At 41.2% G+C, this 14,981-nt stretch overlaps 1 long non-coding RNA gene across 1 annotated transcript; it reads right to left on the bottom strand.

Annotated features, from left to right (window-relative positions):
* Positions 1–936: 936 nt before the first annotated feature.
* Positions 937–13,324, bottom strand: LOC141747817 (uncharacterized). The gene is made up of 3 exons (XR_012588815.1): positions 13,204–13,324; positions 7,647–7,735; positions 937–1,043 (listed from the first exon to the last, which is right to left on the bottom strand). It is a non-coding gene; the product is annotated as an uncharacterized LOC141747817 (long non-coding RNA).
* Positions 13,325–14,981: the final 1,657 nt, after the last annotated feature.

Below are 14,981 nucleotides of genomic sequence, written 5' to 3'. Positions count from 1 at the left end.
CTGAAGATCACGCACCTTTACTTACTTACCTATTTTAAGGTGTTTTATGCTTTCATTGCCATTCAAGTTAAGGGAAAAAAAAAAATCATTTGCTTTGCCTGATCTACAATAGTTAAATTGTGTAAAACCAGTTTTATAACTATCTACAACAATCTTCAAAACCTCTTAAAATTGCTTATCGATGAAGTAAAAGCTCAAAAGGAAAAACAAAACCTAAAGGTCCTGTCAAACAGATTATCTATCTTGAATCCAAGCAAATATCCACTTAAACTACTTTACTGCTGATAATAGTTTTTATGCTGTGTTTATCACTAGTTTATGTATTGGAAGCAAGTTTTGTTTAACTGCAACTTTAGATACATTTAATGCCTTTACTGTCAATTATGCCATGAAAGATCAGCAGCAGTGTTTTCAAGACTCTCAGGTGAAGACTATTACACCCAAAAAAAGCTATAACTGAAGTTGATGTAACTGAAAAACAATAAAAACTCCTGACTGCTGCTTTCTCTTTTTGCCTCAGCTTGGCCTGTAAAGCGCTGCTGCTCTCAGCTTTCCAAGCTGGTTTCACTTTCTGGTTCCTGTGCGATAATTACCAAGGTCCAGTAATGGGGCAGAGTTGCAAAATACACAACTGAGGGCCTGAATATAACCTTCTTCTCCAGATAAGTAAAATCCAAGCTACATTGGTGAAGCCACAATTTCACTCATGTTGCTCCTCATAGATCTCTTTGAAGACAGACTTTCTGGAGATCAGTGAAGGCGTTTTGATGCAGCCCACTGCAGGCTCCTGAAGTTAAGAAATATTCTGCGAGCTGAAAACACAGTGTTGATATCCAGTCCCCAGCTCCCCAACCTCAACTTAACATATTGAAACCTTCACGTCAGTGCATGCCTTCTTACCTTTGGATTGTTTGGGCGAAAAGGATGGTCCTTTGGGGACAATCTAATTAATATCTTAGATTTCATTTAGGGTATCAGACGTACCGAGCTCCTTCTCAAAGTCTGGCTGTATCTGAAGTGCCACAGGAGCCAGCATGTTCTTACTGGAAGTAGAAAAATACAGTAACAGATAAATACTACCCAAATTCTTATCATCTGAAGACTACTTTAAAGATTCAGCAAAACTTTTTCAGTCAGTGCCCCAGGTTCTTCTAAACTGATAAGCTGGTTTCTTGGCTCTTGCCATGATACATTGGGTGATTTGAAGTTTGCACTGAACTAAAGCATACATGACACCAACTCCCAGGTCCCACAGGACCAACGAACCCTGCTCTGGGGCAGTGGAGGGGTTGCAGAAGTGTGCAGAAATTCCGAGTTCTGTCCAGTCCAAGTGCTGAGGGCACATCTCTTGCTCTGCCTTTCAGCTCTTTCAGCTTGTTGATGGCTTCCAGTTGACAAGACAAGACTTGAACATGTTGTATGGAACAAAATGCTCCATTAAATAGCCCTCCCTAATCCCCCTTTTCGGCAGTAGGTTTGATGGCATGTGTGTTATGTCAGTGTGTTTTGGCGTGTAGTTTAACTGTACATTTCAATCTACCTATTGTTTACTGAATTGCTAGTATTTCCTCCTTTCCTTACCAGCCAATGAGGCACGAGGTTGGGTTTTCTATGTTTAGAAAGCCATAGCTGTTGCTTTATGGCCATTTCTGCAGCATTCTTTGTAATAATTTGAACACTTTCATCTTTAGAAGACATACTATATTACTAGTGCAGAGATCTATGTTGTCCTCCTCCTAAGCTGGGGACAAGCAGTGACAGAGTCTGTCTTTTTTCACCGGATGTCCCCTAACCATACCACTGTTCAGGGGAATGCACACTTTGATTGATCCAGATCTGTGCAGCACACACATTCTGGACGAAAAATGCAAATGTGTGTGGGAAGGAAGTGGGAGGAGGAGAACAGAGGAGAAAAGTAGATCATAAAGTAAGACGCAGTGATCACTCAGAACACTGCAGATGAAAGCAAGATGCTGGTAATAATCTCAGCAGAGAACGCACAAACGCTGGTACAATGTTCTTCACTATGTCCAGCTCCATCTAGGTGTCAGGTTATTGTGCCCAACACTCAGCTCTAAAAGTATTTAGGAAGTTCAAAGGAGGGTTCCATAGGGGCAATGATGCACAGGATCCTCAGTGTGTGTGTAGGTGTAGATAGGAACATGTACATGAGTATGCACACATGTACAAAGTTGCAAAATAGTTGTCATTTTTAGCTGGAAGGGTTATCAGGCTAAGGGCATCCTTTACATGCTCTATGTTTGTGTAACATGGAACACGTTTTGTGTTCCATCTTACACAAAAACGTTTGGTCATATGAGTTTTAAGCAACTCATATTGCCCAGCTCAGCAAGGTTAATGTTCACGTTTGCCGCTAAAATTAATGTTGATAGCCTTTAAAGGGTCACTTCTTGGAAGCTTTAAGCTCTAAGACCCAGAAAAATTACATATCTAGCAGGAGACCTGGTAACTTAGATTTATAGTTTGACCTTGAATGCTGGGAAAAGATTTTATGACATTCCAGATTTATGATTCTCCTTCCTGGAGACCCTGCCTAAAAACAAGGCTGCACTTCAAGACACAAGTTCACCCTCTGGTTTTCCAACCAACAAGACGGTGCCCTTGAGCTGCAAGTATCTTGCAACAATTCCACATAAACCAGACAAGCTTCCAAGTAATCTGTGTGCTCCCTTAATTGTCTTATAGCTAAAGGCTTTAAATTCAAGATGAGGTATGTACTTCCTTATGTCAACAACTGCATAGAGACACTCAGCAAAACCTCTAGCTTTTATTATGAGGCTTTTTTGAGATTATAATATTCTTTTTCTCCACACCCAACTTTAAAAGTTCCTTTTCTCTTTGCGTATTTGGAGCCTACAAAACCTTTGCACTATAGCATATTGGAATTTTCAAAATTATATCAAACAAAATAGCCGTTCTTAGCTACAGAAAGAAATTCAGAGGTGAATGCTTTAAAACCTTATGGCCTCACTCCTGAATAATGTGTAAAACAGACCCCTTGTCCTGCAAACAATAAAATCTTCTAGAATAGGATTTCACTATAGAAAACTTACAATACAACTTATTCACTTGACAGCTTAAGCTGATAATGACAGACATGCTTGTAATGAATTATTTCCTCTATCTAGGAGTCAAAAGCCTACCTATATGTTATCTGCATTGTTTTCTGCTACAGAGTTTTGCACCTCTCATTTATCTTATTTATAAAAGTATAGGGATTTGGAGCACATGATGAAGCAGCAAAGAATGAGAAAAGTAAGCTTGTCAGTCTAGACCAAAAAAAAGCTCCAGGGGATGTTATTGCTCTGTCTTCAGCTACCTGGTGGGTGGTTGTAGAGAAGACAGATTCAAACACTTCTCAAAGGTGCAAAATGAAAAGATAAGGAACAGGCACCAATTGCATAGAGCAGAATTATGACTCTCTATTAAGAACCAAAATTTCACAAGGACAGACATCCAGTGCAATGAGCTGCCCCGAGCAGCTGTGGAGCATCCATCCTCGGAGCCAAAACTGGATTAGAAAAGGCTGTGAGCAACTAACATTGAAGTAAGCCCTGCTCTAAGCAAGGAAACCAGGCAGATGATGTCCTGAGAGCTTTGCTAACCTAGGTTAGTCTGTAACACCATTACATAAATCTGAACCAGAAGAGTTTCACCAAGTGCTCACCAAGGGGTGAAAAGTTGGTTTCTGAAATCTGGGGAGAGAATGGCGGTGGGGAGAAGGTGGGCCTGTTTGGGTTTTTTTTTTGTTTTCAACAACTTCAAAAATTTAAAGTTTACTTTACAGTTACTTTCCCTTTCTTAGTTTCCAGGAGTAACTATAAAAACCTCAGATTGGTTTGGGTTTTGGTTGTGTTTTTTTTTTCTTCAAAGGGTTGCTAGGAATATATTTCAAATTATCAGAGGTTCTCTTTCTTATTTAGGGCGACTGACTGACCATAAGAAAAATGTATTGAGGCATTAGACGTATTTGTTTGAAACACCTGATACTGAAATTCAAACAGTTCTTCAAGCAGAATTCCTAACAAGAAGGATTTGTGACAGGGAGTCTACAAGATTTACTTTGAAGAAAAAAATGTGTGTTTAAGAGACCCATGAACCTTCAAAAGAACACCTCCTTCAAAAGGCCCCACCTCACAGCTATAAGGGATTTTTTCAGAAGTTAAAGTATTTACATAAAGCGGAAAGACTTGCAAACTGTACAAGGCAATTACTGGAAACAGTGGTGTAGTACTGAACAAAACGGTCCTGATTTTCCTTGTTTTTTCAAAGAAATCCATTATTTCTTTCATCTACACTAAAACTATAGGCCAAATCCTGTAGTCCTTACTAAAAAAAAAAAAAAAGGTCATTTTACAGACCTCCTGCTGGTCTTCTGCACAAAGAAAATGAATACTCCAATGAGGTGAAGGGTAGAAAGAAAAGGAGCTTGAAAATGCAGTCCATATGGAAAGGAACACCGCATTTAAAATGCACCCTATAAACACTAGAGATCTATTACAGTGTATCTGAGAAGCTTTGAAATTTTCACACTATTGCTGACATTTGTATAACTATCTATATGTGTCTATACAGGCACATATATGCACATGTAGGCACACACACTTTGTTCCGCATATAGCTATCCAGATTAAAAAGCCCACCCCTTCTTATTTTTAGTCATAACGCATTGAAACCTACATACTCTTTGGTATCATTAGGTAATAGTTCCCCGAGATAGTGCCTCTTATTGAGGCATGTTTCAAATCAACTTTGTGAACATATTAAAACTGGATTTCAGGAAGAGAAGGGTAGAAAAGATAAAAGACACAGATAAGCAGTAGTGTCTAGTTAGGCAATTCAAAGCGATCATTGCATTTATGTTTGTTTTTTCTTTTAAAAAACATTTCCCCCACCCCCATCCCCCCCGTCTGATTTATACATAAATATTTCTGCCTTCTGCATCCCACATTTATGTTTCTCATTATCTCTGGAATTAGCCCTAGGATGCTTCAGGGAGATAGGGAGAGACTTTAAAACTATTTTTGCAGGACTGGTAGAGGTCTTCATCAACACATGTGTGCACGTGTACGCACCAACCACCACATTTCCACTGAAGATTCTTCCCTGATCTGTAGCTGCCTGTAAGGACTGAAGAAAATTCCACACTGCAAAGTGTGGTAGAACAAGTGTCTGGTATTTTTGTTCAGCAGCTCTCTAGATTTCATCATCAAGGGAGTCTCTCCCCGCTATGAACATAGTAGTAGCGTTCAGCCTGCACACAATAATATATTTTACATTTTAATCTGGCAATGCTTTCCAACGTGGCAAGAACACCTAAAAAGGTAAGGCTACCCAATATCAGCATTCATCCCCATTCACCTCCTTTAGTGACTATGAATTTTTAATTAATTAAAATTTTGATTCATTTTTAAAGCTATCTTAAATAATTTTAAAATATTACTAACCATCAGTCAGTTTACACTAGCTCAATGCTTCATACTGTTTAAAATCATTGTGTATTTGAAGAACAAAAATATAAGAATCCATTTTTCTATACATCATGCCCAGCATACAAATGCTATGAAAAAACCCCCAGCTTCTGTAGTTGCAAATATCTACATAGCTAAGAAGTTTACATACATAAGTATCTCCTAATTATTCTCTGCATAATTAACAAGTTAGCTCTGAAATGCGAGGACTCTGAAGTGACATTACTTCTTGTGGACACTTGGATGGTGAATTCTGATAGTTATGAATCAGTAACTGAATACAGCTTTCTTTTAATATCTAGAGTTTATAGATTTGCATACAGACCTATAATTGAAAGCAGTTTGCAGAGTTGTGCATGAAGTTTGTTTGGGGCACTTTAATTTTTTTGTTGTTTGTTTTTTTTTTTTTTTTCCTGAAAAGCCTGTCGTCCATGATCAATACTATGTTTTCCATTTCTTTTTTGCCATAAACTCCAATTTGATCTTTTGATTTTTGGATAGGTATTTCTTGCCTATTTGATATGGTGTTTTGGAGATAAGAATATTACCCGTATTTATTTTGTTTCCAAAATATAAGTATTCCTGATGCCTTTATTTTGTCAATAATGATACCATGGATGATAATATAAAAACAGCAGAGGAACTTCTAGATACACCAAATTATGCAGCAGGAAAAAAAAAGGCTTTCAAAACTAATCTCTTAAACCTGGCATATAATCTAAGGTAATAGCCCAAGACAATAATCAAGTTGTAGGTAAAGGTAGGTAACGTGATCTTTAAAGTCAGTGTCAATCACTAATAGAGACCTAGGCACATTCTATACTGAAACTGTTAGAAATTCTTTCAATTTTTGTGGCATTTCATTAGAAAACAAACAACAAGAACAAAAAACCCCACCTCTGGAACGAGCAGCCTATGAAGAAGAAATTTTTTACTTTATGATTTCAAAAGTAAGGCAAAGATTTTCATTTATGTCACTCTGGAGTGACCCTAGCTACCTTTTTTCCCCCCAGCCATTCCATTCTTATGGGAATCTGAAATATTTCTGTTTTGAAACATTCTTTTTATGTGAGGGTTTCCTCCAAACACAGTGCCAACTGCCACTCATATTCTACTAAAACTCTGGGCATTAAGAGGCTGTGTAATCACTGCAGTAAATGCAATGAAATCTTCCAGCCATTTCCCAATACTTAGACTTACATTTGCTGAAATTTCAAAGTCTGACACTTCAAGGTTTCTGTGCAGAGGCTGTGATTTAGTAACATTACTGAAAAACATAGGCCTGAAAACATTTAGCTGGTGATTTCATAGGAGGAAATACTGTGGCCTGGCCATTTTGCCACATGGATATTAGTACAAGCTAGACAATGCTAGCTCTATGAAGCATTTGGAGACTAGATGTATGCAGCAGTTTCCCATTTGACATCCCTTGAACAAACACTAGAAATGGAACTTCAGTCATTAAAGTACCATGGGTGCACTGGTTGTTCCCCATTGCTGCCTGCGGCTGTTAGACACCCTGAAAGACATCCTGCAGTACAGGAAAGGACTAGGTTATCTTTGGATCCTCTCTAGACCAGGACACAGATGGGTTGCCTGTAGACTGTGTGGTAGAGGTTCTGTCATGCCATAGGATCCATAGTTCCCACCTCTGGGGACTGAGGATGCCTCTTTGCTGCACCACTAATGTCCTTCAGAGCTCAAGCAAACTGCTGGTAGACAAGGAACTAAAGCATCCTCACCCTCAAATGCTGCTGGGATTCAATATGCTCAAATCATGTTTCTGCAGAGAAGACTGAGGGTTCCCCTTGCAAAATTATTTTTCAGGTCAGTTTTCTGAAGTAAACACAGATTCTTTGACAAGGGAACCTGCTAAGATGTTATTAAGATTTGAGAGCCCAGTAACAGCACAGTGTACATCTAGCCACAGGCGTAAGTATATTTCCACACGAACCTTTGGTTTATTGGTAACAAGCCTATCAGATACTGTCTGGGGAGGGGGAAAGTTCCCATAACCAAGTCTTCCCTTTATATTTTTAATCTGCAAACTTCAAAACAGCGAAAATTTGTATAGAGGAAGTTGAAGTTACTGTAAAGCACCAGGTTTCTGAACTTCTTACCGCCAGTTTCCCTCCCACCCTTTAATTCACATACCTACTGACACAACTTTCTATGCTGTAGAGCCTTGTTATTTCTTCAGTATCATCACTGCTGCAATAACAAGCGCTTCACATACTGCAGAACTGCAAAAACAGAAACGTGAGAGGGTCAGAACACCACACTGCTATCAAAGATATTACAATGAGGAGCTAATTTATACTGGGAAGTTACAGAGGAATGACAGTGTTCTACCTGTACTGCTTCAAAACAGTCCCCAGTGTAATAACACATTCTTATTTTTTTATGGAGTATATAGGACATAGTATGCACATTTATAAAAATATATCAACCTGTTGCTATTAGAGTGACTTTGGACAACATCCAAAAAGCTTGATGCTGTTATTTGATGCACACAGGTGAGTGCTTCCCCCCCGCAAGGGGAAAGCCTTGTCTTTTCATCACCCTTTCTATCCCCCTCCTTCTCAGGTGGGGTCCATAGAAACGCAGCTGCAGCAGCAAGCGAAAGGGCTGGCAGTGATACGCGTGCAGGTGGGCGCAGAAGCCTGACGGAAGGTCGGACTGGACACAAGGCCCTGAACAGCCAGCGTTGAGAGGGAGCTGCCAGCACCTACGAAATGAAGGCGGTGCTCTCCGTACTATCACAGGCTGTTTCCTAAAGCCTGAGTTGATTTTGTTCTCAAGGCAAGGAGGAGTCAAGTGGCCAGAAAGAGGCAGAAAAAGAACAATTTCTGAGATTCTCAGTACTTTGGCATAAGGTGTTCAGCCCTACCTAGAAAAGGGGGATAAGGGAGATGGACAGATGAACTGCTGTAATATTCTGAATTCTAGGACACATCTCTACAATCACCTCTGCTATTAAAAAGAAGATCTCAGGTGGCTTGTAAGGAACAGTAGGGCACGCTGACAGAATAAAAGCTAGTACTTGTTAGGTCTTTACTAAGAATTTCAATAGATTTAATTTAATTTCAAGAGGGTTTTGAGAGCCAATATTGCGTAGCCTTTTATCAGGGGTTACCTTACCATAAGCATGAAGCTTCTTTTTTTAATGTATCTTTTGAGGTTTTTCAAAGCAATTTTTTTTTTTTTTCCTTTTGAGAGACTTCTATTGTAGCCTGTGCCATGCTCTATGAGAGGAGGTTTAATCCATGCTGCTTCTGCTGTTACCCATGGTGCCAAAAAAGACCAATGCAAATATTCACAATATCCTTATACAGAAATACAGAGAATAGTTTCCTGCTTTCATAGTAGTCCAATTCCAATTCTTTCTCCAGCCGCTGCCTAATTCATCTTCTCAAAGATGAATTAGGCATCTGCTCAGTCCTATAATAATTTGATCGATAATAATCAAATTATTATTGATAATATTTTGTCCCTGTTGTCGTTTCCAGCAGCTTGTCTGACAATATATTTACTAAAGAAAACTTTTCATATTAACATTAACAGCATGTTAATGATGTTCCATTTTATATTAAAAAAATATAAATAATTTTTAAAAAAAGTAATCTGCCTTTCTCTTGTGATGACTTCAAAACAGCAGAGATCAGTGGTCAGACGTTCCCCTTTAAAATGCTGCGTGATACCAGAAATCTTGTGGTTCTCCACAGAGCCGGAAAATACTCCCTGTGGATAGACAAGGAACTTCCAAAAAGTTCCCTACTGTACAATACTTTGTTCCTCTCTGTTCTTTGCACCTCCCACGCAAAGTCTGACCCATAAAACTTCTGTGCAATAGCCACAGAAATACAGAGCCAACATCTTCACACAGGAGCTGCGAGGGAGACATACGAGGAGCTCTACCATGGCGACCCCTGCTCCAAGATGCACTGTTAAAAGCACAACTCCTGATAGAAATGTTCCTTTTCAGTCTCTGACACTTCCAGGACAACAATACACATCATCTTTGGCCTATCTCTGGATCACCACTCCCGTTATTTTCCATCCCACACAACGGACAATCTCAAACACTGGGACAAAAGCAAAGTTTAGAGCAGAGCCTCACCCTTCCTCTGAAAACTTGTTATGAGGGCCCCAACTGCTCTGCAGCTGCCTCATGCCAGCTTTGTCTTCCTAGCCCAATCCCCCTACCTCAGGCCAGGCCCATAACCCTTGTCTGACTCCCTCACCTCACATCTTCCTCCCTGTTGGGTTACCCTGGCAGCTCGATGCCTGACTAGCAGGGGGCTAGTGGCCTATGGGCACAAGTAGCACAAGGAGAAGGGGGGTCTCTGCTGGGCCTTACTGTGAGACTAGTCATCTCCTGCATTTAACCGAGAGCAGACAATCTATGTGGTGGCCTTTGGATCCAGTGGCAATAGCTTCATAGAATCGTTATGGTTGGAACAGACCTGTAAGGTCATCAAGTCCAAATGTTAACCTAACGCTGCCAAGTCCATCACTAAACCTTGTCCCTCAGCATCATGTCTACACATCTCTTAAAGGCCTCCAGGGATGGCGACTCAACCACTTCCCTGGGCAGCCTGTTCCAATGCTTGACAACCCTTTCAGTGAAGAAATCTTTCCTAATATCCAGTTTAAACCTCCCCTGGTGCAACTTGAGGCCATTTCCTCTCGTCATATCACTTGTTACCTGGGAGAAGAGAATGCCACCCACACGGCTACAACCTCCTTTCAGGCAGTTGTAGAGAGCGATAAGGTCTCCCCTCAGCCTCCTTTTCTCCAGACTAAACAACCTCAGCTCCCTCAGCTGCTCCTCGTAAGACTTGTGCTCCAGACCCCTCGCCAGCTTCATTGCCCTTCTCTGAACACGTTCAACATACGAGGCCCCGCGGCCATGGACAGTGCTGCTCTTCTGTCAGCTGTAGGCATTAGCTAGCTATAACTCTCTGATTGTGGTTCCCGTGCTTTCCTTCACAAGTTCTGCCATCTGATGCATCGCCATTGCCCAAAATATTCACCAGAGCTGGCTTAGAGAAAATAATCTGATGCAATTTTTGCAGTGGCAGTCCTGAAAATATAAGAATAATCTATCAGGAAGGCCTTAGATACACGTCCTTGCTCTATAAAGCAGTAAAATTCCTCACGGTAGGAAAACATGAAGCATGCTGCGCACAGACGTGCTGGCATTTTTTACATCCTGCACGCAGCAGCATAAATCAACCAGCTTTTAAAGAAGTCTGACACTAAAAGTCAGAACACATTCAATGTGCTGTAACTGTCCTTAGTTTAGCTAAGCTCTGAAATTAATTGCAAGTGAAGTGTTCGAAAGAAAAACAACACTAATGGTGAATTTCAACCTTTTTTCCAAGCCTGGAAGAGGGACAAAATCCTTTACAGAAAACATACAGAGATTCTTACCAGCAGAATTACTTTCTGCAAAGCAAAACTCAAACCCCTATGGGTTACTGAGGGAAAGAAAAAAAAAAAGTGTGTTTACTGCATGAAAGCTTGGCAAGAAAAGTCCTTCCCCCTCTAAGATGAGGAACTGCCTGACATGCAAGAATTGCTATTCTTGCAGCCACGTGAGGAGCAAGAGAAACAGAGAACAGAAATACCGGCGACATGATGTAAAGTGGTGAATAGGCTAAAATTAGTTAATGTTCTGATTTCTTTTATGAACAGAGGGTAAGTTCTACTATTTTTTTTTATTAAACCAAAAATCCTAGAAGGCACTGAAAAGTGAAGAAATTGAGATTTTAAATCTCAATGCACAAATACATGCTTATGTATGTCCATGTGTACTAGCATAAGTATGCGTTTCTTGTTTTAGGAACACTAATTCAAAAGCAGGTCTCAGAAAATAAGGAGAAAAACACGCCCATCACCTTCATAATTGTATCAGGAATAATGTCAGGAAATTTTACAGGGACTAGCTTAGCTAAGGCAACGTCTGCTCTGGTCTGAAAGACAGATTGCCAGTATTCATCATTTTTCCACCCCAGGTTTTGTGTCTTACCTTTCCAAATAATCACTTGGTTTATGAGGACTAAAAAAAAAAAAAACAAGCTTTCCTTCTTCCTATTGTAGTATTGGGGCTTTTTATAGAAGAAAGGAAATTCTTCTTATTCCCTTTATTCACTTTCAGTTTAAGCCAGTGTTGCTGAGAGCTGGAATGAAATATAATGAAATGACTGAGTAGAAAATTAAGATTTTGTCAAAGGTCAGCAAATTGGTTGAATGACCTTGAGCTCTATACAAAGCAGCAGCACATAGGTACAGCACAGAGGACTACAGGTTCGGCTCCCCTGGGCTGCAAAGCTGAACTATTTTCTTTGTGCTATCTTTGTTGATCTTGGTAAATCTAATTTGAGACAGCACTGAAATTTTCTGATCTACCACATTCGGTTTTCTTCAAGAGAATGTTGAGCTGTGAGTTGTTGCGAGTTGTTGGTTAGCCTACACAGTTCAAAATACACTGACACGACTCCCCACTTCGCTCCCCTCCCCACACACATACACTGATGAGGCTGCAAGCTTCTTTTGGGGAAGGCGGCAGCACTAAAAATCGTCAAGAGGCTGTAGTAAGGGAAGAGGCACGCTCTTTGCGCAGAAGGGTGGGAAAGAAGGTAGCAAGTAGCTACACTGGGAAAAGAAAAAAGAGGAAACATAATTTGAAATGAAACAACGCGTGCCGGGTCTGGCTGGGATGGCGTTAATTGCTTCATCGCAGCCCACACCTTGTGGTCTTGTGACTACAATTGCGTTGATAGCACAGCGATGTTTGAAGTGTTGCTGAGCAGTGCCTTGCAGGGTGTCAAGGCATTCTCTCTTCCTCGCTCTGCCCCGCAGGGAGCAGGCTGGGGGTGCAAGATGCTGGAGGGGACACAGCCAGGACAGCAACCCGGACTGACCGACGGGACATTGCATGCCACGCAATGCCAGGCTCAGCAATAAAACCGGGGATTTTGGTCTTTCCAAAGTAGCCGCTATTTGGAGGCTGACTGGGCATTGGTCTGCCTGTGGGAGGTGATGAGCAACTGCCTTGGCATCACTTTGCCTCCCCCCACACCTTCCCCTCGCTTTTTAAACTGTTTTTATCTTGACCCACAAGTTTTCTCACTTTTGCTCTTTTGAGTATCTCCCCTATGCCCCTGTGGGGGAGTGAGCAAACTGCTGGGGGGGGCACTTACATGCTGGCTGGCGTGAACACACCGTACACTGGGAACAGGAAATCATCACAACCATACTGATGGTCAAGTTACAAATTAACCTGGAAGTTTTAGAGACTGTGGCGCTTTTTTGCCCTTTTTTCCCCACACACTTTTTTTTATTATTTACTTTGCCTGAATTATCATGGCCGGGGGGGGGGGGGATACATAAAGATACATACTTTTTTAAAATTTTTCTCCCGGGAGTTGAAGAGATTTTTAGAGAAGAAAATAAAATTAAATACACCGGTTTTCTCTGAATGCCAAACCAAGTATAGTTACAAACATAATTACTCATAGCTAGACGCAGGCCAAATTTAGGAAAAAATATGAGTTGGTTTACAGGTAGGTGTTCAATATAGGGTAGGCAGACTGCTATGCCAGCTGAACGCGCCAGACTTGGCCAGCAGTCAATAAGCTCACCCAGACAGTATGGCAGCAACCCACCTCTGGCAATATTTTAATATTTATTCATCTTTTCTTACCTATTTGTTCCCATATTGAAAAATACGGGCCTCTGGGTGAAGTTCAGGGTGCCGAGGTCAACTGCGTTGATGTCAACAGAGAGAGAACGTCACCGTCAGAAAATGCTGTAGCGAGAACCCTAGGTTGCAGACATAATTACAACTTCAGTACACAGTTCATAACTATTTTTCTTTTTATATAAGCAAACATGGTTTCTGAACTCAGAGAGGAAAGGCCATGATTTTGAGAAATGTGTGGTGGTTTTCGCTGCATAATTTTTAATTTATGCACAAAGACCTTTTGACATTAATGCTGACAGGAGCTCACTACTCTTTCGCAACGTGATAGATCTTACTCCGCTTGAAGGTGCTCCATTTTCATGAGAAAAGCGGTCCCCATCGTGATGCAGGAAGCCATGCAGGTGTGTGCCCTGCTTTTCCTTACTTAGGCCTTTCTAGAGCAAGAAAACAAAAGGCACGCACTGACACACAGAAGCATCCGTGCCAGCTGCCCTGCCTGCCGCGCTGCTGATTTTAACGCTTTATCATTCAATCAATGTCACCGCTTTGAAGCTGTAGCCTGAACAAAGCGTACTACTTAGCAGTCATAGCAGCTCATTTGGAAAGAATATTTTTTGTCATAAAAAAGTGATTAAAAAAAAAAACCCCACATGTGCTTTGGGAAATACAGCCACAGAGGCAATGCATGGGAGACCTTCAACCTAAACACATTTCAGCGGAAACTCTGCCTGCTGCCCTCCTACATGCAGAAGAGCCTGCGCACACTTAAACCACAATAAAAGGATGCCACAGCACTGCCTGTGCTGCTCAGTGGCAGACAGATTGAGAAGTTGTTATATTCATGCTAGGTAAGGCTCAATCTGAGCAACAGCAAGCAGACATTTGTCCAAAGAAAATAATCTGAGCTACCTGGGGTGAACTTGCCCACCAACCCTGACCGTCCAGCTGCAGAGAGAAGGCAGCAGCCGCACTGCCTCTGTCTAAACTAGAAATGCCTGATTTGGAGTGTTTCTGATGGTTATGCTGTGGATGAGCAGGGGAAGCTCAGCAGGGTCTCTCATCCTTTGTAAGACTCTTCATTTCCTTGCTCCACGGCTTTGGGGGAGCGAGGATGCCAGAACTGAGCCTGGTTTTCCCCTTCTGTCAGTGGGGATAATCAGAAAAGGCTCAGGAAATTCTGAGGACTGAGATAGCTGGATAAGATGCTGAGAAGAAAAGAGAGGAATCTTTAAAGAAAGAAACCACCAAACTTCTTTCTGTCCTCTCCCCCTCCGGTAAAACCTCTCCTCGCCCCCATCACCAGTCACCACATTGGCTTCTCTTCCCTAATTAAATAGGGTCTGGAGCTGGCCTGGAGAGAAAGCAAGCAACTATGACACAGAGAAGTTTCTTATTAGCTTGTGTGATGAAGTAGGAGCCTGTTTGGTCAGTTGGTGGCTTAACCTACTTTATTTTAATGAATTATCCATGAAGTGGGACACACAGAGGTGCCATGTCGACATAGTCTGAGATCATCACCATCATCATCAGGCAAGGTTTGAAATTAGTTCTAAGTGGCAATACTTTGTGTGGAGTCTAACAAAATACGCATAAGCACCAGACAAAATAAATGATCAGCTTCTCCCCTGCAGAGGTGTACCGGTGCCTCCTGATGCTGTGAGGAGTGCCAGCGTGGCACACCACCACACTGTACATGAACTAACTAGTAGGAAAATTATAAACTGAGATTTGTTTTGATTCAGAAAAACATTGAAATATGTGAACTGTGACATCCACAG

This window comes from Larus michahellis, chromosome 8 (genome assembly GCF_964199755.1).
Source record: "Larus michahellis chromosome 8, bLarMic1.1, whole genome shotgun sequence".
NCBI classification, from domain to species: domain Eukaryota; kingdom Metazoa; phylum Chordata; class Aves; order Charadriiformes; family Laridae; genus Larus; species Larus michahellis.
Note: the sequence above shows the minus strand (reverse complement) of the source record. Positions and strands in the feature narration are given on the sequence as shown.